Source organism: Coregonus clupeaformis, chromosome 35 (assembly GCF_020615455.1).
Source record: "Coregonus clupeaformis isolate EN_2021a chromosome 35, ASM2061545v1, whole genome shotgun sequence".
NCBI lineage: Eukaryota > Metazoa > Chordata > Actinopteri > Salmoniformes > Salmonidae > Coregonus > Coregonus clupeaformis.
Window position 1 is genome coordinate 5,638,470 of NC_059226.1, and position 23,066 is coordinate 5,661,535.

General features: G+C 43.9%; 1 protein-coding gene across 1 annotated transcript in view; it reads right to left on the minus strand.

Moving 5' to 3' along the window:
* LOC121550459 (protein phosphatase 1E) overlaps positions 1-23,066 on the minus strand; it is a 65,802-nt gene that overhangs the window by 42,228 nt on the left and 508 nt on the right. The gene's annotated exons all lie outside the window — the stretch shown is intronic.

Sequence of the window (23,066 nt, forward strand, 5' to 3'; positions counted from 1 at the left end):
TCTAGCGACTCCTGTGGCGGGCAGGGCGCATGCACGCTGACACAGTCGCTAGTTGTATGGTGTTTCCTCTGACACATTGGTGGGGCTGGCTTCCGCGTTAAGCGAGCAGTGTGTCAAGAAGCAGTGCGGCTTGGCAGGGTCGTGTTTTGGAGGACACATGGCTCTCGGCCTTCGCCTCTCCCGAGTCCGTACGAGAGTTGCAGCGATGGGACAAGACTGTAACTACCAATTGGATATCACGAAATTCTGGAGAAAAGGGAGGTAAAAAGTAAAAAAATATATATATATATATAAAAACAATATTACGAGCCTAGTTGGTTTAGCCACAGAAAAAGACAGGAACCTTCCAGCTTGCCATGATTGGCAGAGATAATGGATGGGCTGGACATCCCGAGAGACGAGATCGGATTGGTCTGCCATGTAGCACGTTTTTGTCTATAACATGAGCTGGTCATTATGTGTAGGTAATCCTTTCTAACGTGACTTTTTTGAAAGATATCACTTAGTAGAACTGCATAAGTGTTGTTCTCCACTTTCTGGAGGACCAAGTTTTGAAATCAGTGGAATGCCCGGTGGAATTAGAGTATGATAGCTAAGGAGATGGAGAAAATTCTGGCATTTGATTGCAAATATGCAGAGGGAGTTGAAAATTGAACACACAGAAGGCTGTTGTATAAAACACCTGTCTCTGGATTACATCTTCAAGCTAAGGGCAACTATGGCATCTGTGACAGAGAGGGAGAAGCGTCCTCCATGTATATTGGGTAAAATAGTCTAGCAAGCTACATTTTCAGATATTATACGTTTCTAAGTTTGTCAGAAAGTCGTTTCCATTTCAAGTTAAAGCGTACTGTTAGCTAGCTAGCTAACGTTAGCTGGCTGGCTCGCTAGCTAACGTTACGTGTATGATCTGTGTAATAATATTATTTGTATCTCAGATCCATTTGCATTGCTAGTTATAGCCTAATGTTAGCTAGCTAGCTAACATTGAACCTGGTTGGTTAGCTACCTGCAGATTCATGCAGGGTAGTAACTTTATGAGTTGGGATTATGGTTCATTGTTTAGCTAGCTAGCTAGCTACATGTCTAAACAAAAGACTCTACTATGAAAGTAAACATTTTACTACACCTTCTGTATCCTGTGCATGTGACAAATCAACTTTGATTTTATTTGATATATTATGTGTTTACCAGAGATGGTAATGTGAAGAACATGACCTGCACCAAAGTCAAATTAGGATATAACGTTAGGCCAACGAGACAGTGTCCAAGTTCTAAAATCCTCCGGTAGAATGCCCTGCTTTTATTTCGTCACACTCACAACCGTAAGCTATTTTCTGTAATTGGTTCGCCATTAACTTGTAAATAAAGATATTTTTGTGAGTTTAATTTCCTGTAATAATGAAGACAAATGAGCTAAAGTGAAGACTTTGTCAGCTATATGATATGGTCATTATTTGAACTGGCTAGCCAGGTAACTTAACATTAGCTAGCTAGCTAACAAGCTAGAAACAAAACATTGTTTATAAAGTTGCTTTTAGTTGCCTGGTTTGCTAGATTGACATATATTAAATTCATTTTTAAACAGGTGGATTTATTGGTGTTAAAATACACTAGTTGTGATATTTTGGACCACCAGGCTGCTGATGTCATGCAGCCTGTAGTTTTTGTGTTTATACTTTTTCATAACGACAACGACAAATTTGATGTCGGACGACAATAGAATGTTCATGATGTCACTGCAACAACTGTCGATAGACGTAGTATAAACCAGCCTTTGGTCTTGAAATCTTTGGTTGTTTAGTACGTGGCCTCACATGTGAATCCTTAAAGAGATGGGTGGGGCTAAGGCTTAAGAGGGTGTGAACGATGCTGAATGGGTGTAGACAAATAAGAGCTCTCCAGTAGGTTTACCAAAACATTCAAGGGCCATTTTCTAAAAAGTGAGGTTACAAGTTTATCAACTTTCAAAGCAGAATTACTTTCCCATTGTTCCTCAACTGTAGTATATGATATATCATTTTCTAGCTCTGAGTCTCTACTTATCTACTTATCCAATGTAACAAACAGAATTTCAAATTTTGCTACATAAGACCGAATCGAGCCGGTCGGTCACAAACACGCCTTTCCCGAATTGGATCCTTTGTTCGTACCCCCCATGGAATTGAACATCGCAGAGCCTTCTCCAAGATACCGCCGGCGGAGAAGAGGTATTCGGAGTGGAACTCTAGTCCAAGTCAGGAGACATGCACACCATCCACCACTTCCGAGTATATTACTCGCTAATGTTCAGTCCCTGAACAATAAAGTAGACGAGCTCAGGGCGAGGATCTCCTTCAAGAGAGACATCAGGGACTGTAACATACTCTGTTTCACGGAATCATGGCTCTCTCCAGATATACTGTCCCCTTCCATACAGCCAGCTGGGTTCTCAGTACATCGCGCAGACAGGAATAAAGAACTCTCCGGGAAGAAGAAAGGCGGTGGTGTATGTTTCATGATTAACTACTCATGGTGTGATTGTGATAACGTACAGGAACTCAAGTCCTTTTGTTCACCCGACCTAGAATACCTCAATCAAATGCCGTCCGTATTACCTCCCAAGAGAATTCTCTTCGGTTATAGTCACAGCCGTGTATATTCCCCCTCAAGCCGATACCACGACGGCCCTCAAGGAACTAAACTGGACTTTGTGCAAACTGGAAACCCCATATCCTGAGGCCGCATTTATTGTAGCTGGTGAATTTAACAAAGCAAATTTGAGGAAAACGCTACCAAAGTTCTATCAACACATTGCCTGTAGTACTCGTCCTTCAAAAACTCTCTACCATTGTTACTCTCCCTTCCGGGATGGCTACAAGGCCCTCCCCGCCCTCCCTTCGGCAAATCAGATCATGACTCCATTCTGCTCCTCCCTTCCTATAGGCAGAAACTCAAACAAGAAGTACCCGTGCTAAGGTTTATTCAACGCTGGTCTGACCAATTGGAATCCATGCTTCAAGATTGTTTTGATCACGCGGACTGGGATATGTTCCGGGTTGCCTCTGAGCATAACATTGACGTATACATGGACACGTGACTGAGTTCATCAGGAAGTGTATAGGGGATGTTGTTCCCATTGTGACTATTCAATCCTACCCAAACCAAAAACCGTGGATAGATGACAGCATTCGCACAACACCTAAAGCGCGAACCACCGCATTTAACCACGGCAAGGTGACTGGGAATATGGTTGAATAGAAACAGTGCAGTTACTCCCTCCGTAAGGCAATCAAACAAGCAAAATGTCAGTACAGAGACAAAGTGGAGTTGCAATTCAACAGCTCAGACACGAGATGTATGTGGCAGGGTCTACAGACAATCACGGATTACAAAGGGAAAACCAGTCACGTTGCGGACACCGACGTCTTACTCCCGGACAAGCTAAACACCTTCTGATGCCACTGATGCGGCCCGCTCTCCGTGGCCGACGTGAGTAAGACATTTAAGCGTGTTAACCCTCGCTAGGCCGCCGGCCCAGATGGCATCCATAGCCGCGTCCTCAGAGCATGCACAGACCAGCTGCCTGGAGTGTTTACGGACATATTCAATCTCACCCTATCCCAGTCTGCTGTCCCCACTTGCTTCAAAATGTCCACCATTGTTCCTGTCCCAAAGAAAGAAAAGGTAACTGAACTAAATGACTATCGCCCTGTAGCACTCACTTCTGTCATCATGAAGTGCTTTGAGAGGCTAGTTAAGGATCATATCACCTCCACCTTACCTGACACCCTAGACCCACCAATTTGCATACTGCCCCAATAGATCCACAGACGATGCACTCGCACACTCCCCTATCCCATCTGGACAAGAGGAATACCTATGTAAGAATGCTGTTAATTGACTATAGCTCAGCCTTCAACACCATAGTTCCCTACAAGCTCATCATAAAGCTCGGGGCCCTGGGTCTGTACCCCGCCCTGTGCAACTGGGTCCTGGACTTCCTGAAGGGCCGCCCCCAGGTGGTGAAGGTAGGCAACAACACCTCCACTACGCTGATCCTCAACACATGGGCCCTGCAAGGGTGCTTGCTCAGCCCCCTCCTGTACTCCCTGTTTACCCATGACTGCGTGGCCACACACACCTCCAACTCAATCATCAAGTTTGCAGACGACACAACATTAGTAGGCCTGATTACCAACAATGATGAGACAGCCTACAGGGAGGAGGTGAGGGCCCTGGCGGCGTGGTGCCAGGAAAATAACCTCTCCCTCAACATCAACAAAACGAAGGAGCTGATCGTGGACTTCAGGAGACAGCAGAGGGAACACGCCCCTATCCACATCGACGGGACCGCAGTGGAGAAGGTGAAAAGCTTCAAGTTCCTCGGTGTACACATCACTGACAATCTGAAATGTATTTATTTATTAATTTTCCTTTATTTAACTAGGCAAGTCAGTTAAGAACAAATTCTTATTTACAATGACGGCCTACACCGGCCAAACCCGGACGACACTGTGCCAATTGTGCGCCGCCCTATGGGACTCCCAATCACGGCCGGTTGTGATACAGCCTGGAATCAAACCAGGAGGTCTGTAGTGACACCTCAAGCACTAAGATGCAGTGCCTTAGACCACTGCGCCACTCGGGAGCCCACACAAACAATGTGGTGAAGAAGGCGCAACAGCAACACAATTGAGAGCATTCTGTCGGGCTGTATCATCGCCTGGTACGGCAACTGCACCACCGCAACCGCAGGGCTCTCCAGAGGGTGGTGCGGTCTGTCCAATGCATCACCGGGGGCACACCGCCTGCCCTCCAGGATACCTACAGCACCCGATGTCACAGGAAGGCCAAAAGGACCATCAAGGACATCAATCACACGAGCCACGGCCTGTTCACCCCGCTATCATCCAGAAGGCGAGGTCAGTACGGGTGCATCAAAGCTGGGACAGAGAGACTGAAAAACAGCTTCTATCTCAAGGACATCAGACTGTTAAATAGCCATCACTAGCCGGCTACCACCCGGTTACTCAACCCTGCACCTTAGAGGCTGCTGCCCTATGTACATAGACATTGAATCACTGGTCACTTTAATAATGGAACACTAGTCACTTTAATAATGTTTACATACTGTTTTACTCATTTCATATGTATATACTGTATTCTACTGTATCTTAATCAATGCCAATCCGACATTGCCCATCCTAATATTTATATATTTCTTAATTCCATTCTTTTACTTTTAGATTTGTGTGTATTGTTGTGAATTGTTAAGATACTACTGCACTGTTGGAGCTAGGAACACAAGCCCTTCGCTACACCCGCAATAACATCTGCTAAATATGTGTATGTGACCAATAAAATGTGATTTGATTTGAGGTCGGTTGGACGTACTGCCAAATTCTCTAAAACGACGTTGGAGGTGGCTTATGGAAGAGAAATTAACATAAAATTCTCAGGCAAAAGCTCTGGTGGACATTCCTGCAGTCAGCATGCCAATTGCACGCTCCCTCAAAACTTGAGACATCTGTTGCATTGTGTTGTATGACAAAACTGCTAATTTTAGAATGGCCTTTTATTGTCCCCAGCACAAGGTGCACCTGTGTAATGATCATGCTGTTTAATCATCGTCTTGATATGCCACACCTGTCAGGTGGATGGATTATCTTGGCAAAGGAGAAATGCTCACTAACATGGATGTAAACAAATGTGTGCGCAAAATGAGAGAAATAAGCTTTTGTGCGTATGGAAAATTTCTAGGATCTTTTATTTCAACTCATGAAACATGAGACCAACACTTTACATGTTGCGTTCATATTTCTGTTCAGTGAATATTGTAGCTTTAGACCTCACACAAGAGTGCATAGTTTCCCCTATCAATGATCCAGCAAAACTCATTCCCATACCAGGCAAGATTGGGAACTTAAATGTACTTCGCTTGGAGGCATTTGAGCGACCTCTGTGTAGCTCTACACAGAGCTTCAAGTTAGTATTATGTAATCCACCAGCTGGCAGATCAGTTGTTTCATAATAGCCTAAGGGGTAGCTAGAACGTGTCCGAGGCCTGCCTAATCGCAAGGACTCTTGAATAGCTCCTTTACTCCTGGGTCCTGACCCCACACTAGTGATGTGGGGAAATCGATACGGTTACATATGGGGATTTTATTGTTGATGATATATCGTATCGTATAGTTTTGACAATTTATCAATATTACTTTTGTGCTAGTTGGCTTTACCTGCACCAAAACTCCAGTATTTTTCCTTCATAGCTTGTTCTCCATCTTCTTTTTAAATAGGCAGTAAAACAAATTCAGCACTTTTATTTCCATGACTGATCAAAACTTCATGACTCGCTCTCTTGTGCCTCTGCAGCAGACATATAGTGAGCAATATGTTTGGGACATTGAATCGCAATAAAATCTCAGCATCAAATCGCAATGCATATAGAATCGTGAGAATCGCAATACATACCGCATCGTCACCAAAGTATTGTGATAATATCTTATCAGCCCTACCCCACACTATCACTTGACATAATCCTATCAGAGCATAAGAAAAGGATCCAATGATGCTGGTAGGCCTATAGTTACCAGGGGGATATAGAAAGACAGGGTGGATGGTGGACAGAGACGAGGCTAGGGTGTTAGTTAGCCCCTAAAACAGTAGGCACTGTTGGCCCTGCTGAGGAGAAAGCCAGCGAAGGCCACACTGAATCACTGCCAATACCTGGGGGACATGTCTCCCGTTATTCACCGGTGACTCATGGCTTCTGTGGATGAGAAGCTCACTTGACTAAAGCGAAGCAGCTAATCGCTGGGCTTTGGAGCGGCTCAGCCTGTCAGCACACTGCCTATTGTGACTCAGCCCTCACACAGCAAGCTTGCTACCTCTCTTTCGCTCTCTCTCTGGGTGCTGACAATGTGAAGGCCACTGCAGAGGTGGGGTAATAATGTGGGCTCATGTTCAGCGTGTGCAGCCCAGCAAAAGACCGGAGGGGTCCTCACAGGTCTGTCTGTGTGCCACATAGCAACTTGCCACATACCTGTGTTACCCTAGCCATGCAATTTTCAGAGGTTGTCCAAGCCAACATGGATTATTTCACACGTTAGTTTGGGCATGCCTGTTTGTAGTTTCCTTTTTGTATACATTTCTTTTCGGCACCATCTGAACACACAAAGATCCGCTTGGACGACCAAGAGCTTCTCCTCCCGATGCTGCGCTTCCCCTTTAATTTCCCATTAAATAGCTGGCATCAGCTGCGCAAAGGGGATGACGTGGCGTGAGAGACAAAGTTCAAACCTTCTGTTCCGAAGCTCCTTTACTCCGTTTTGTTTTTGTTCTATTTAAAAGTGTGCATTGTAGCTGTGTCGCAAGATCAACAAGGATCGGATCCACTCATTTCTATTGTTGGACTGCACATCTCCAGTGGTCTCCGCTGTTCTCCATGGCCTTTCTCCGCCAGAGATCTGTTGGCGGATTGGATTGACTGACTAACCGACTGACTAACAACTTTTCTAAGCGGTTTTTCATTTATTTTGGGTTGGTTTATGTGTTCAATTGTTGGGGAAGAGTAATGTGAGTCCTGATAATCTTTATTTGTTGTGTGGAACGGGAGATTGGAGTGATCTGGTTTTACGCCTCACATTATGAACAAACATTGAGTGACTGAGGTCACTTGGATTCACTTGAATCATTTACAGGGCCGGACTATTTTTATGTCCGAGGTACGGGACTTTTCCTGAGTAACTTATATTATTATTTTGTGACTATTCTTTGTGTGAGAATTTATTTTGTATAATACAAAAAATGCAAAAGAACCATTGTTTTGAAGTTATTTCTAATGTTTTTAAGGGTTTATGACTTTTTCATGAGTCCTTTGTATTGGTCTAGACTATGACTGACAGATGAGACCGACTCATAAACTTAATGGAGAAATCAAACATTTCTCTGGTAGGCGTGACCTACCTGGCACCCCTAAGAAACAATAACCTCAAGTCAAAACCGTTACAATGTGCATCCAACACGGTCCTCAAATGATGATTTCTCACATAGATGCACATCTTAAATCAGGTTACAGACCAGTTAACTAGGCCTAAGACCCCTCGACTTAGCGACTGCAATATTAGCAGGCTAGTTGTTGGTTTCATAACATTATCACTAAATCGCCTTTGTTCACAAATTAAATAAATCCTGCAGATCCAATGAACTGGATCTAAGAACAAACAAGGCAATTATAATGAGAGCCCCAAGGAAAAACACACTTCCTGATAACCATGCAGCAAGGAGAACTAAATGAGGGGTCTTAACTTTTCGTCATGGGGGCGAGGGAGCGCTGTGAGTTAATAGCACAGCATCTCTGTTAAATATGTAGGCCTAGGTGGAAGCTGTCTCAATAATGCAGACTGACTTTCTCCATCCCGTTTTGTGGTGGCATAGCCAGGATACCAAACAAGGCCTCAGCCATGTCTGTCTGCCCCACAGAAAAGGATAGAGGGTAAAGCTGCTTAGAGACTGGATAAGAGACCACTGCCATCTAACACAATGGGCCAGACTAGGTCATGTGCACATTCAACATATCTTTCTGCGGATTGTCTTTCTGCTGCATCGCTCATTTTGTTGTCAAGTCATAAGGTCGGTTGAAATTGGTGTTTTGTTAAATGTGTTTCTACAGAAACGACACAATACATATTGTTGAAGCAGTAATGCACTGTAGTTAATTGGGCACTTAAGCCCATCTAAAATGGATGAGCTAATAACCCGTCTTGACAGACTTATAATGCATGACTGCTTATGCTGTGTACAAAACAACTGGGAACTGGGAACTCGGAAATCTCCGACTTCCGATTTCAGTGCGTTCAAAACAACTGGGAACTTGGAAAAAATGAGCGATGCAGCAGAAAGACAATCCGCAGAAATATATTTTGAATGTGCACATTACCTAGTCTGACGTGTGAAAAAAAAAAACGAGCTCCGACTGGAAAAAAACGATTTGAACGGTCATCCAACTCGGAATTCCAACTCGGGAACTCTGGCCTCTTTCTAGAGCTCTGACTTTTTGACCTGAAGATCACTGACGCCATGATTTGACCTCATATTTTTCGAGTTCCCAGTTGTTTTGATTGCGGCATTAAGACACGGGTGATATTCAATGTTTGTATTTCTTAAAGAAACTTGCTTACTTGATCTCGCCTCAGGTATGGCTTGTTTTTATGCATTTCTGTTAAGAGCAATAATGTGTTATTTCTCTCATGATTGGATTCGTACATGCACTGGCATATTAACTGCTGGAGGCAGTCTCCCTCTTTTTGCATTCTATTCAATGGCAATCATTTGCATTCTGCCAGGGTAGACGGAGCACTAGGTGGGCAAGTAGGGATTCAAGTTTGTCAGTCGGAGCAACTGCTTTGCATTTGCTTCTTCTGCTGCAAACATATGACTCAACATTTGACTATGGGCTGCTCATAAACAAAGCGGCTGGATATACGGGCCAAGAGCAGACAGGAAAAACTGCACATGTATTTATAATATTGTTTCAGGGAGAGAGACAAGAGGAGAAAGAGGACATACAGTTCAGGAAGTTTTGAAGTTGATTTTCCTTCCACAATTGGGGCACCTGCAGAGCTGACATTTTACAAAAGAAAATAACCTGGACTCAACACTTAAATTAATATTTAAAAGATTGCTAGGATTTTAGCACAACAAATAAGGAAAATACCTACTGTGATATAACTACTGTTTCAAAGGTGATGGAATCATTACATTCCCCTTCTACAGGAGTAGCTTTTGGACAAACAGCATGTGTCTGATTTATGGGACCATATGAACAAAAAAATCCCATTAATAAATCTACCATCATTGCCCCCAGAATCACATCGTTCATCCCACATGCTGGCTGTCCAACCAGCCCTTTGCTTTTAGGCCTCTCAGGGGACACGAGACACTCAAGCATCTATGAGGAAGCCACTAGTGAGTCTAATGGAGGTTGAAGGGGGAGAACTGGAAGCTCCAAGCCAGACGCTGGCAGAGAGGCGCTAAAAAAAGAATGTTTTCAAAACCCAGGAGAGGCTAGGGAAAGTAGGCATGGCCGTGAAGGTACAGCTCCCAGGAAGCGTTTGCTGCTTATGAATGTAGGGCAGCCATCTCCCGCCTCCACACAGTCCTCTTTTCACTGCCTGAGGAGCGGTGGTAGAGAACAGCCGGCGAGGAAGAGAACTCGCAGACAAGAGCAGGTCATGTGCATCGCTCAAGTTTGGTCCACTTTGTATGCCCTTGACTGGACCATTTTACAGAGGGAGGCTTGTGCTTCCCAGACCCAGTCCTACCTACTGAGACACAGCAACCTCTGATAGAAACACAATGTCAAGTGTTTGGAAACTGTTGTGTACAACTCAAATCAATTCAAATCTACTTGTATTTGTCACATGCACCGAATACACCTTACAGTGAAATGCTTACTTACAAGCCCTTAACCAACAATGCAGTTTTAAAATAACATTAGCAAGGCTATATACAGGGGGTACCGGTACCCGAGTCAATGTGCGGGGGCACCGGTTAGTCGAGGTAATTGAGGTAATATGTACATGTAGGTAGAGTTATTAAAGTGACTATGCATAGATAATAAACAGAGAGTAGCAGCAGCGTAAAAGGGGGAGGGGGAGGGGCAATGCAAATAGTCTGGGTAGCCATTTGATTAGATGTTCAGGAGTCTTATGGCTTGGGGGTAGAAGCTGTTTAGAAGCCTCTTGGACCTAGACTTGGTGCTCCGGTACGGCTTGCCGTGCGGTAGCAGAGAGAACAGTCTATGACTAGGGTGGCTGGAGTCTTTCACAATTTTTAGGGCCTTCCTCTGACACCGCCTGGTATAGAGGTCCTGGATGGCAGGAAGCTTGGCCCCATTGATTTACTGGGCCATACGCACTACCCTCTGTAGTGCCTTACGGTCGGAGGCCGAGCAGTTGCCATACCAGGCAGTGATGCAACCAGTCAGGATGCTCTCGATGGTGCAGCTGTAGAACATTTTGAGGATTTGAGGACCCATGCCAAATCTTTTCAGTCTCCTTAGGGGGAATAGGTTTTGTCGTGCCCTCATCACGACTGTCTTGGTGTGCTTGGACCATGTTAGTTTATTGGTGATGTGGACACCAAGGAACTTGAAGCTCTCAACCTGCTCCACTACAGCCCCGTCAATAAGAGTGGGAGTGTGCTCGGTCCTCTTCTTTTTCCTGTAGTCCACAATCATCTCCTTTGTCTTGATCACGTTGAGGGAGAGGTTGTTGTCCTGGCACCACACGGCCAGGTCTCTGACCTCCTCCCTATAGGCTCGTCGTTGTCGGTGATCAGGCCTACCACTGTTGTGTCATCGGCAAACGTAATGATGGTGTTGGAGTCGTGCCAGGCCATGCTGTCATGAGTGAACAGGGAGTACAGGAGGGGACTGAGCACGCACCCCTGAGGGGCCCCCGTGTTGAGGATCAGCGTGACGGATGTGTTGTTACCTACCCTTACCCCCTGGGGGCGGTCCATCAGGAAGTCCAGGATCCAGTTGCAGGGGGAGGTGTTTAGTCCCAGGGTCCTTAGCTTAGTGATGAGCTTTGAGGTCACTATGGTGTCGAACGCTGAGATGTAGTCAATTAATAGCATTCTCACATAGGTGTTCCTCTTGTCCAGGTGTGTAAGGGCAGTGTGGAGCGCAATAGAGATTGCATCATCTGTGGATCTGTTGGGGTGGTATGCAAATTGGAGTGGGTCTAGGGTTTCTGGGATAATGGCTTTGATGTGAGCCATGACCAGCCTTTCAAAGCACTTCATGGCTACAGACGTGAGTGCTATGGGTCGGTAGTCATTTAGGCAGGTTACCTTAGTGTTCTTTGGCACAGGGACTATGGTGGTCTGCCTGAAACATGTTGGTATTACAGACTCAGACAGGGAGAGGTTGAAAATGTCAGTGAAGATGCCAGTTGGTCAGCGCATGCTCGGAGTACACGTCCTGATAATACGTCTGGCCCTGCGGCCTTGTGAATGTTGACCTGTTTAAAGGTCTTACTCACATCGGCTATGGAGAGCGTAATCACACAGTCATCCGGAACAACTGATGCTCTCATGCATGTTACTTGCCTCGAAACGAGCATAGAAGTAATTTTGCTCGTCTGGTAGGCTCGTGTCATCGGGAAGCTCACGGCTGTGCTTCCCTTTGTAGTCTGTAATAGTTTGCAAGCCCTGCCACATCCGACGAGCATCGGAGCCGGACTAGTACGATTCGAGCTTAGTCCTGTATTGACGCCTTGCCTGTTTGATGGTTCGTTAGAGGGCATAGCGGGATTTCTTATAAGCTTCCAGGTTAGAGTCCCGCTCCTTGAAAGAGACAGCTCTACCCTTTCAGTGCGGATGTTGCCTTTAATCCATGGCTTCTGGTTGGGATATGTATGGACAGTCACTGTGGGGATGACGTCATCGATGCACTTATTGATGAAGCCAGTGACTGATGTGGTGTACTTCTCAATGCTATCGGAAGAATCCCGGAACATATTCCAGTCTGTGCTAGCAAAACAGTCCTGTAGCTTAGCATCTGCTTCATCTGACCACTTAATTATTGACAGAGTAACTTGTGCTTCCTGCTTTAGTTTTTGCTTGTAAGCAGGAATCAGGAGGATAGAATTATTGGCAGATTTGCCAAATGGAGGGAGAGGGAGAGCTTTGTACGCATATCTGTGTGTGGAGTAAAGGTGGTCTAGAGTTTTTTTCCCTCTGGTTGCACATTTAACATGCTGGTAGAAATTACGTAAAACGGATTTAAGTTTCCCTGCATTAAAGTCCCCGGCCACAAGGAGCGCCGCCTCTGGATGAGAAACCACATGTCACTGGGCAGCTCGCGGCTGTGCTTCCATTTGTAGTCTGTAATAGTTTGCAAGCCCTGCCACATCCGACGAGCATCGGAGCCGGTGTAGTACGATTCGATCTTAGTCCTGTATTGACGCTTTGCCTGTTTGATGGTTGTTCGGAGGGCGTAGCGGAATTTCTTATAAACTTCCGGGCGTTTAACACATTTGGTGTTAAATGTGCCCACAATTACCAAATAAGCCTTAAGGCAGTGGCACCAAACAAGTGTTGAATTCTTCAATCAAGACAGTGCAAAAGCAAGGCTTGGCTGAGAATCACTGTGACTCAACGGTTGTGATTTCCCACTGGGCAAAAACTAGTTCAATCAACGTTGTTTCCACATCATTTTAACCCCCAAAATCTATGTGATAACATTGAACCAACATGGAAACTGATTGGATTTGCAAAAAGTCATCAACGTAAGGCCATTTAGTATTTTTTCCTCCAACTTTTAACCTAAATCCAAATTACATTGATTGTTTTATTGAATTTGCATTGAATTCACGTTAGTTGACAACTCAACCAAATGTAAATAAAAACTAGACGTTGAACTGACGTCTGTGCCCAGTGGGTTATTTACAAGCGTGTTTAGAAAGGACAGATTGGTAACGTCAAATGTTGGGCTTAACGGAGATTAACTGTGCTTACTGCCTTTGGCATTCCTCTTTATAAGACTGACATTTGGAATAGCCAGGATAAACAGAGATTGAGACCAAACTGAGACCAAACTGGACTGAAATGTAATCTTCAAACAAATGTAATGACCCAGACTGCCAACGCGTTATTAACTCATAACTAACTCAACAACAGTGAGCCCGAGTAAAGATATATACATCAGCACAGGTAGAGAAGAGTCAGATGTTTTAGTGAAATATGCATGGTCTTTAGACTCAGTATACCCATGTATGAACATGAATGCTATTCCCTAAAGGGCAGAAGCTCCTTGGGGTTTTTACCAGAGCTATGAGATCATGGTAAACCAGAGCTGGAGGCCACCGGTGGAGGGCCCTGCCTGCTGCCAGGTGAAGGCACTGTGCTGTGCTCCTGCCGCTGAGGGGTTAAGTGGCCAGTGAGGACAGGGCACTGGCTGGGTGAATACCTCATGAAGCTGGTTGAGAGAATGCCAAGAGTGTGCAAAGCTGTCATCAAGGCAAATGGTGGCTATTTGAATCTCAAATATAAAATATATTTTGATTTGTTTAACACTTTTTTGGTTACTACATGATTCCATATGTGTTATTTCATAGTTTTGATGTCTTCATTATTATTCTACAATGTAGAAAATAGTACAAATAAAGAAAAACCCTTGAATGAGTAGGTGTTCTAAAACTTTTGTCCGGTAGTGTAGCGGCCTAAATAGCACTAAGATAGGAGAGCTCTAAGGGACAGGGGAACCTCTAAGGGGAGGCAGGTGCCGATGGGACCTGTGCAGCTTCAATTTGCGGTGGCGTGTTCTATAATTTTTCTGTGCCAACTTCTTTACAGCAGACCAAGTAGTACCGGGTGTGCTGAAATATCCCTGCCACAGCTTCAAATGGGATGTTTGAAGAGGGTGAAAATGTGAGTTGATCGATGTGTGCACAATGAGGCCTCAGAAGTTTCATGTCATTGCTTTGGACATTGAACTGCAAGCAGCCATGGTGGAAGAGCAACAACTGCCACATTGCTCACCATGCTTGAACTCTTCATCACCCCATTGTTTTACCTTCAGGTCTTGTGTAATCTGCAGAACTGATGTTAATGTCAACACATTGGGTGTGAATTTTCATCAAGAATGTACAATTTGGGTTGTGTGCTACTGTGGGAGACCATTTCAATATGATCTTATCTTTGACAACAACATTATGATATAAATTCATTGTTTGGACTTATTAATTATATATACCCATTGATTCTTGAAGAATATTATTTATAAATGCCTCATGAGCTTAGTTCAACTGTCCTACGTCATCAGAACCCAAAATATAAGATGGTTTTACTCCAATGTTTGTAAACAAAGTAAATGTAAACAGACACTATATAGCCTCAAAACATGGTTACAACTATAATGTTGATATCATGGATGGTCAGTCCTTGCATCCATAGCTCTGTCTATGAATATGAGAGTAGCTACATTTCTCCAGCCCCTTTTTACCGAAACAGGACAGGGAGAATGTTTGATTATTGTTTCTATTGCTGATTGCCGCTTTAAACTTTTACAAATGTGATGAGGGTACATCCATTGTTTTAGATTCTGAAACTAGTTCAATGCAAAAAGAGGTCAGATCATCCTGAAACAGTACATTAGGGACTCAAGTGAATGTTCTGATTAGTCTGCTATGAAATGCCAAAATAATAATCAACTGCAGTAAATTAATTGTTCTTGATATGCACTGCTTATTGAAAGGAGTTTACTTTGTCTGTGAAGATCATGTTTAGTAAAAGCTGGGTAAAGTAAGGCAAGCCCCTTCTCTAGGTATCACAAAGGATAGATCACTGGTTCTGCCCTAATATCTGAATGCACTTTCTGTTCTGCTTTTAAATCATATTTGATATTTCAAATGTATGCTGCACTGAGGGCCTGGGAGTGACCTTCGACATTCTAATTGAAGCGCAAAATCTTGAACGTCGGGACCATGTTTGACCTGTGGAAGATGTATAGATGGAAACTGGCGTCAAATACACTCAGAGTAATTGCTGTGTGGCGGGCAGGAGGTGCCAAATCAATCATATTTTCATCCAATTAGCTAGCCAGGCATTGCAGAGAGGGTGACAGACCTCTTTTACACAAATGAAAAGCTTTGGGGGGAGACAACCTTGGAGGACCCTGAGGGCGTCCGTTTGTCTGTAGAGTTGCCAGTTATTATAAAACAGAGTGCATTGCACAACACTTTGAAGCAGAGTGCTTTTTGCGGTCTGCGGCTCTTACGTAAGGCGCATCCAGGTGCTAGGTGTTTTTAGCTTGTTTAAATAGACAAACCTTGTTTATGCCAACCCTGATGCCGATTACGTCATCTCTTTTCTCATCTGCAAACATCAGAGCCTTTAATAGACCTACTGACAGATACAGTCATCACCCAAACTCACCCTTCTCTGTGGAAAATAGGTTACCTACCTATGAATTCAGAACCCTTACCAACTCTCTGTTTAAGCTGCTGTATGTCTATGACAGTTCCCAGTTTTGCTCTGAATGATACCAGGTTCCTGGGTATGTTCAACAACCATAACAGTCTGTAATTATATTTTCCTGTTTACTAAACTAATTTAAGTGCTCGCTGATGATTACTATAGCAATTACTGTAAGTGAGGGCCAATTGCCAAACAAGTGTCCTTCTAGGGTCATGTTTGAGGCATGCAGCAAACCTGCCGCTCAATTTAGCAGCATGTGCAACTGATGTCTTTAACGCTCCCCTGCTTCTTCAGTAAGCACAAGAGGCCAAAATATACTTGGAAGTGAAAAATAGATGCCAACAAAAGGTCTGACACAGAGTAAATTAAAGACAAGGCAACAAATATAGTGGTATATGCTTAGTCAGAATGATCACCAGATATCAGTCATGCCACTAGAGGTTCTGGGAAGAGGCCCTCAAGACAGAGGGACACTGTTCTCTAGGAGCTACGACACAGCAGGCAAAAACCTCTGACCCCAGACTTGTTCCTCGGGGAACAAGATCATTCATGGCAGTATATAAGCAGAGGACATCTTCATTGATTTGGAAGTAATGACTTGTGAATCCTTGCAGATCCCTTTTCTCTGTCTCTCTGTTGCCCTTGTTTAGCCTAGCTGGGCATTCTAAATTGAGTAGCATCGATTGCAAGTGTGAAAGGCAGTTAATTGTGCCTTTGGCTACAGTAAAAACAGGCATTGAGGAGACGTGTTCACGCCTACCGCCTGTGTCCTGGGCAAGTCAAGGCAAGGATTCAGCCTGAACTGCTGGGACTTTTTTTAAAGAAGGATATAAAAAAAACTCTTGCTATGGGTCAAGGTATGACATAGCCTAGCATGACCATTAGTGCTTCGTTTCTTTGATTTATCACTCCCATTAAGCAATGCATCTTAATTGGAAAAGAGTGTAGTGGAGATGAACCCTGGTTGTAAATCTTGGGGACTAATGACCTCACTCTGCTGAGGTAATGTGTCGTGATCTCACCATATTGATTTGTGGTTTGTTGAGATCAAATGTTTTGGTCGCTTATCCATCAATTCTCACTGGGCTCAAGTGTCAACAATTCATCTGGTCTTCTATAGTGCCCCAGTCTGTAAGTTATAAGTAAAACTTGAGGGTAATTTAGGGGTCTAAATCAATTAAATGTCTCGATTTGCAAAAATCCCAAATTACAGCCAAATAAGTCTATTGGGAGTTGCAGGTGGTGTAACATTGCCTTAACTGCTAGACACACCCAAATAGCAATGTCAGACTCAAACAAGGAAAGGTTGTCTTTGTCTTTTATCCTGTATCTCGTCTCTAGATTTTATGACAAACGAGGGAGGCTGAGAGATGCCCTCTTTCTCTCGGAATCAGAGGTCTGCTCTGTGTCTACTGTAAAACCGATTATGGTGTGTGTGTGTTTCTTGGAAGCAGCAACTGTCAATGTTGCTGAAGAACAATCACACTCTTAATTCAATGCCAAAAAGCTCTTAGCCAAATTTTGGCTTGACACAAAAGACGAACAGGAAAATTTCATCAGGGCTCTCTTGTGCATAAATCAATTATTTGTTTTCATGTAAAGCAACACTCTTTGGTGTGAAAGCTGAAAAATGTGTGGAATTGATCATTTAGAACAGCGCATATCTCATCAATCTTTTGTGTGTCTGTGTCAAAATGAGATGGACAAATTGTAGGCCAGGTTACATTTTGTATCATTAACCCTTAGCAAGTGCAAGATCGCATTAACGTTGTAATTACATTGTAGTTATTAAGATGTGAATGGACAGCAATGCTTGATCCGGTAAAACTGTGCGACACTGTCGTAGTCCATTAGGACTGAGGCACTTTCGGGTGAGGGCACAGATGACCCCTTCTCTTCCTGTTGTGTTATGAATTAGGAGATGTGGGGAGATGAGTGTGTCACATGCAAATGTCTCTCTCCCCTGCTCCTCTGATGTCCAATCCGGTCGCACAGCAGTGCTCATTAACGCAGCCGTCAGCTGCAGCGCTTCCGACACCACACACTGTTCCTCCAGCAGTGTGCGGAAGCAGACTGTGTGTGTGTGTGTGTGTGTGTGTGTGTGTGTGTGTGTGTGTGTGTTGTGTGTGTGTGTGTGTGTGTGTGTGTGTGTGTGTGTGTGTGTGTGTGTGTGTGTGTGTGTGTGTGTGTGTGTGTGTGTGTGTGTGTGTGTGTGTGTGTCTTGGAGGAATCCGGATGTGCGCGTGGTGGTTTACAGCTGTGGGAGACGTGCCTGTTTAATGAGATTTAGGAGAGCTCCCCTCTCTCAATTATCAGCGCTCACAGTGGAGGTACCGGGGGCAGTGGGAAACAAGGGGATGGAGGGAATGGGGGTAGGAGGGAGTGAAGGAGGAAGGAGGCTTAGTCATGGCTCTCCTCCATCCATCCCTCCCTCTATTGTTACCCATCCTCAAGATGGCCTCTACAGCCGTTCCCAACAGAACGAGCTCTGAAAACACTCACAGAGTGAAGTCAGGCAGTAAGCGATGTCTATTTTTAGCCATCACAGCATATGTGTTGAATTATGCATTGCATACTGTATATTGCATTGGCTCCTCCTGTGGTTATTTTTCGTCATAATGACATGGTGGGATTGTGAGCGAGGACAAATGAGCCTGCTGACACGTATGCCTGCATCCATTATGCTCCTCTCTCTCTCATTCCCTAGTCAACAGCCATCATTAAGGGGTGTGAAGAAAGCCTGACACTTTGAAGCTGGACAAACAGAGCAGCTTTTCTACCTGCCTTGTCAGATGATGAAGAGATGAGAAGAAATGGAGGCCACGATTGCATGCCTCAGGTGAAGGCTTCACACATGAGCCGAATGGGATTGCAACGCCGAGCTGCTTTCAGCATTAGAATTGTTATCAGATTATTAATGAGCTGCTCTGAACACACACGTACACACCCACACACAAAAAATACTATTTAAAATATCTCAATTACTTTCACATACATTCAAAGTAATTATTCAGATATATTTTATTTGAAAAGTTGAATATTTTAATGTATTTGGAAATATACTTGGAAAGTATTTGACAATACTCAAATACACTGACTCAAATACACTTCCATGCATTTGACCCAGGTATTTGAAAATAGTATTTGAAATAAATATTTGAAAATACTCTCAAATACAATTTGGTAGACTATTTGGACTTTACAAACCATTAAAATACTCAAATAAAAGTATTTGTTTTGGGCTGTGTATTTGAAAATTCTCAAATACACAGAAAAAAAGTATTTTAAATACCAGATACTAAAATACACATGTATTTGAACCCATGTCTGACACACACACCACACACACTTCCCAGGAAATGTACTGCTATAGGGGGAGAGAGGTGGCCACTCGCTAGCGATAACTGAGTGAGGTCTGTGTTCTATACACATTGCTTACGACAGTACTGCTTTTATTTTTTTCATACCCTACTATTTTGGGTTCAATTCAAAAGTGAGTTGTCATTAAATGTGACAGCCCCATCTCTGTGTCGTGATTCCCTTATCCTCCAGAAGTATCATTACGCGTCAGCCATGACAGTTTAAGAGGAGGGCTGCGTCTCACCCACACACTGAGCCAGCTGACACTGGGTGGGGCGTACCATGTCACCCCCCATGAGTGTGAACCTTGCTGCTTTCTCTGCCTTTCAAATGTGTGCCTCTGATACCTCAGGCAGGGATGGGAACCTTATTCACACTGTCGTCATTGCACACATACACACAAGTCCAGATCTGCACAATCTGTATTCATCTCCACCTTTTACACACACACACATACCCACACTGTGAGCCTCTCCTACCCATCAATACAGCACCGTTGCAACACACACACACACATATACACAGGGACTTCCATTCAGGAAGAGCGGCAAAGGAGATCTCCACCTCTCTCCCAGGTCTATTATTAGATCTTCAACCCAGAGACAAAATGATCACACGTTCAGCTGAAACACAACGGAAGGACCTGATCCTCGCAGCACTGAGTCTGAGAATGGGTCTCACTTTGTGCCGAATTAAGACATTGCTCTCCTTTAAAAAGACTATAATTAGCGCTGCAGGAATGATCCCATGGAAAACAAATAATCAATCAAACTATGATCGCTTTAGAGAGGGAACCAGGAACCACTGCAAATATCCATAAATGGAAATTGTTCTTGTGTAATAAATGCATAATATGTGAGTGTGTCCTTCTTCTTCTTAGATATACTTAGGCTTATCCATGGGGTCAATTACATTTGATAACTGTCAATACATGAACACTACTGTAGGTATGGATATGTTCTGGTAGTATGGGCCTTGGCAGCATCCAGAGCTGTGTGCAAAGTCACAGACAATAAGCTCTTTGTGCAGAGCAGATCTAGCAGACTGACACTGCTACAACCCTCCTCTCAACGCTGCCATCTCTTCCCAAAGACTGGGAATTGGTGATATTGACACAACAAGTTTAGGTCTTTGAAATGGGGCAGGGGTGAACATCAAAATACTGTTTGTTGTATGATAAGCCCTGTAGACTATGTGGGACATGACGAACCCCAACATAACACTTCCAATTCAACATTGGGTTCCGTACTGATTTACTAGCTCTAAGTAGAGTAAACACATATACAGTGCATTCGGAAAGTATTCAGACCCCTTGACTTTTTCCACATTTTGTTACTTTAGAGCCTTATTCTAAAATGGATTGAATTGTTTTCAATCTACACACAATACCTCATAATGACAAAGCAAAACAGGTTTTTATAAATGTTTGCAAATTTAGAAAAAATTGAAATATTACATTTACACAAGTATTCAGACCTTTTACTCAGTACCTTGTTGAAGCACCTTTGGCAGCGATTACAGCCTCGAGTCTTCTTAGGTATGATGCTACAAGCTTGGCACACCTGTATTTGGGGAGTTTCTCTCATTCTTCTCTGCAGATCCTCTCAGGCGCTGTCAGGTTGGATGGGGAGCCTCGCTGCACAGCTTTTTTCAGGTTTCTCCAGAGATGTTCGATCAGGTTCAAGTCCGGGCTCTGGCTGGGCCACAAAAGGACATTCAGAGACTTGTCCCGAAGCCACTCCTGCGTTGTCTTGGCTGTGTGCTTAGGGTCGTTGTCCTGTTGGAAGGTGAACCTTCGCCCCAGTCTGAGGTCCTAAGCTCTCTGGAGCAGGTTTTCATCAAGGATCTCTCTGTACTTTGCTCCGTTCATCTTTCCCTCAAACCTGACTAGTCTCCCAGTCCCTGCCGCTGAAAAACATCCCCACAGCATGATGCTGCCACCACCATGCTTCACCGTAGGGATGGTGCCAGGTTTCCTCCAGACGTGGCACTTGGCATTCAGGCCAAAGTGTTCAATCTTGGTTTCATCAGACCAGAGAATCTTGTTTCTCATGGTCTGAGAGTCCTTTAGGTGCCTTTTTGGCAAACTCCAAGCAGGCTGTCATGTGCCTTTTACTGAGGAGTGGCTTCCATCTGGCCACTCTACCATAAAGGCCTGATTGGTGGAGTGCTGCAGAGATGGTTGTCCTTCTGGAAGGTTCTCCCATCTCCACAGAGGAACTCTGGAGCTCTGTAAGAGTGACCATCGGGTTCTTGGTCACCTCCCTGACCAAGGCCCAAGAGTCTTGGTGGTTCCAAACTTCTTCCATTTAAGAATGATGGAGGCCACTGTGTTCTTGGGGACCTTCAATGCTGCAAAAAAATGTTGGTACCCTTCCCCAGATCTGTGCCTCGACACAATCCTGTCTCGGAGCTCTACGAACAATTCCTTCAACCTCATGACTTGGTTTTTGCTCTGACATGCACTGTCAACTGTGGGACCTTATATAGACAGGTGTGTGCCTTTCCAAATCATGTCCAATCAATTTAATTTACCACAGATGGACTCCAATAAAGTTGTAGAAACATCTCAAGAATGATCAATGGAAATCTGATGCACCGGATCTCAATTTCGAGTCTCATAGCAAAGGGTCAGAATACTTATGTAAATAAGGTATTTCCGTTTTTTAGTTTTTAATAAATTTGAAAACAATTCTAAAAACCTAATTTTGCTTTTTCATTATGGGGTATTGTGTGTAGATTGATGAGGATTTTTATTTATTTAATACATTTTTGAATAAGGCTGTTACGTAACAAAATGTGGAAAACGGGAAGGGGTCTGAATACTTTCCAAATGCACTGTAGCAAAAATAGTAAATTGTAAGCTCACATTTTCAAGGTCAAGAATGAATTCTTTCCAAGCACTTACATAACAAAATGTGGAAAACGGGAAGGGGTCTGAATACTTTCCAAGTGCACTGTAGCAAATATAGTAAATTGTAAGCTCACATTTTCAAGGTCAAGAATGAATTCTTTCCAAGCCCTTAAATGGCTCTATTTTAGACTGGCTGTGTTTGCTTCTTGTAGGGTCGTTTATTGGTGGTGTTGATCTCACAATTACATGTGACCTATCAAATTGCAATCATCCTCGACACGCTTGAGAAATTCCCTATTGTCTTCTGGGTGTCTTCGGTGGTTAGATGTACTATTTATGGATGTGAGTGTGACGTAATATATCTCAAAATGCTCAACCCTTCCCACACACATTTAGCTATAAATTGAATTTACTAGGGAGCCTGCGCCGACGAGCGCAAGTGCGCTTAGAATGGTTGCAAATACACTGAAATGGGGAACAAAGAGGAAAAATCAGGACATGGTGAACAAAGTGTGCCCGTATTGTTGTCATGCAAATTAGCCTACAACGACTACACTGTATGAATCGGAAAGCATCTCTTATGAGAATAGCCTGCCATGGTTACTATGAGGAATGCAATCGTTCCTTCCTACGAATGAAATGACGTCGTGCGACGCAAAAGAGAGGGGGAATTCACATTAACCGGACATCGGATAAGTGGGATGGAGGAACATGAACGAATGGAAACAGAGAGGAGCCGGCATACAGCTGAAATGTATTTGACGGTTGTCTTCCCTCTGTTACAGAATTTGAGAGTGGCTTCATAGGATAAGCGGCAAAACGGACAGGACAGTAATTCTGTAACAACCAATTCCGAATTGCTCACTGAACGTAGAAGGCTACTTAG